A 2,282-nucleotide genomic window follows, 5' to 3' on the forward strand; every position below is an offset into this window, starting at 1 on the left:
ACTGCTGAAGGATGGGATGTCTTATGAGGGTGTGCTAGGTCGTGGAGAGCTGTAAAGTGTGAAGAGTTGTGAGTGCATTTGAGGTGCAGTCAATTTCTTTCTTCATGCTGTGCCTGAAAATGGTGTGTCCTTGCATGTCTGCTTTAATTTTCCTGTAATAGGAAATGGGATCCTGAGTAGCCTGCTGACCAGTTCTTGTTTCTATATTGGGTGGTGGTGGACGACCTGTGCCTGCTCCCTGGTGGTCTAGTGGTTAGGATTCGGCGCTCTCACCGCCGCGGCCCGGGTTCGATTCCCGGTCAGGGAACGCGAAGTTCCTTACACTTTTTACTTCTACACTTACATTTCTTATAGGAAACCTTTCATTTTACACTTTTCATGGATTCAAACACATTAGGAAACCTTTCAATTACAAATGCTTCATTACCACTAGTTCTTCTTTAATTGACTTTTCTCACAATATCACACAGCTTTCTCACAGCTCTTTTTTTCACTCCAAATAACATCTGAAAGCACTCCATCTTGCTGTGATCAGCTGAGAGCTCCAGAGCTCCAGAGCTCTTGCTTGTCCACATAGTGACTGCAAGATGTCTCCAGGGGGCACATTTCCCTGCTGCACCAGGAATACCCTTTGTAAGTGTCAGCGCAGTGTGTATAAGATTGGGGTTGCCTCCTTTCTTAGAACCTGAATTTCACAGCTTTTCTCAATATTTTTACCAGCCTGGAATTAAACGTACAGACGAGGTAGTTCAAAAAACACAGCCAGGTGGCAGCCCTACTAAGGAGGAAGTCCTGCCCCAGGACAGCACAGACCAAACCTTCTGCCTTCTGGCTGGACTTAAAATGTCCCTTTAGCCCCTGCCCCATAAGGCCTCTGACGGCGGGCACCTGCCTCAGGTGACTTCGGTCAGAAGGCCACTCCTTACTTCAGGCGCCAGCTGTCCCTTCAGGAGCCTCAGGGGAGGATAGCCTTGGCCGTGCCACACGCTGACCTTGACGGCAAGCGCTCGCATGGATGTCACCTAGGGGTCACCAGGGGTCGCAAGGGGCAAGCCAGATGTCGCAGCGGGCCCCTCCCCCATATGGCCTCTGACAGCGGGCCCCTACCTCAGTTGGCGCCAGTCAGAACGCCACTCCTTCTTTAAGGTGGCAGCTGTCCCTTCAGGAGACCTCAGATAGGATAGCCTGGGCCGAGCCACACACTGACCTTGCTGACCTCGACAGTAGGCACTTACATGGATGTCATTTAGGGTTCTCCAGGGGTTGCATGGGGCAAGCCAGGAGTTGCAGCGGGTCCCTGCCCCATAAGGCCTCTGACAGTGGGCCCCTGCCTCAGGTGACTTCAGTCAGAAGGCCACTCCTTCATTAAGGGAGCAGCTGTCTCTCCCGGAGTCCTCAAATAGGAAAGCCTTGGCCACATCACACACTGACCTCAACGGCATGACAATTTCATGGCGATGCAAAACTGCCACTCAGGGCCGGGTTTAGGGAGGTGCGAGCAGTGCGGCCGCACCGGGTGCTGACCAGGATTGGAGTTGCTGACCTCGGGGGGCGCTGTGTTTAGCAATAACTTACGAAACTTGCGATTTAAAAGCTCATGCTGGAAAGTTCCTTGTGTGTCCAAACTACAGAAAGCAAATAAAATGCCAAGATACCTCTTGTGATTACCGTTCCTGCTAGGGAGAGAGTTGGTGGTTTTGTCCAGAGGCACCTTTGACTAGATATAAAATAGCGTAGAGGGTTAATGTGCCTGACGCAAAGAACAGAACCATATCTAATGTGGAGAGCTGTCTGGATAGTCAAGCAGCTATCCAGCTCTTTAAAACAAATCTAATCTATGTGAGAGGGGCTATGGATAGATGAGGGGCACATTTGGCAGGTGGCAGTGAGTGAATCCGAGTAGGTGGTGATGGAGTGAAGGGGGTTGGGGGGGTGCCAAAAAAGACTGTCTTCCAGCCACCAGGGCTACAGCCGGCCCTGCTGCTAGCAGGCAAAAATCTGGGCTCTCTCTGGCAGGAAGATTAATGAGAAGAGTTGTGTTGCCATTTTGATTGTTGCCTGAAATCTGTAAAGGGAAGGAACTCTGCAGCAGGTTGTATTAAATGTTAAGTTGAGACTAAGCAGAGCGCCCCCCCCCCCTGAGGTGGGTGCCCCCGTGCATGTGAGCGAGCAGTGCGAGTGCAACAGTTGCAGCATCCTTAAGCCAGCTCTGCCCCCCCGTGTGGGTGGGAAGGAAGTGAGAAATGGAAAAACTCAGACGCTTGGCACAGAGAGGGCGGGTT

At 51.6% G+C, this 2,282-nt stretch overlaps 1 non-coding gene across 1 annotated transcript; it reads left to right on the top strand.

The window, feature by feature from the left end:
* Nucleotides 1-235: 235 nt before the first annotated feature.
* TRNAE-CUC (transfer RNA glutamic acid (anticodon CUC)) lies at nucleotides 236-307 on the top strand. Its single transcript has one exon. It is a non-coding gene; the product is annotated as a tRNA-Glu (tRNA).
* Nucleotides 308-2,282: the final 1,975 nt, after the last annotated feature.

The sequence above is a fragment of the Pleurodeles waltl genome, unplaced genomic scaffold (assembly GCF_031143425.1).
Source record: "Pleurodeles waltl isolate 20211129_DDA unplaced genomic scaffold, aPleWal1.hap1.20221129 scaffold_86, whole genome shotgun sequence".
Taxonomy (NCBI): Eukaryota; Metazoa; Chordata; class Amphibia; order Caudata; family Salamandridae; genus Pleurodeles; species Pleurodeles waltl.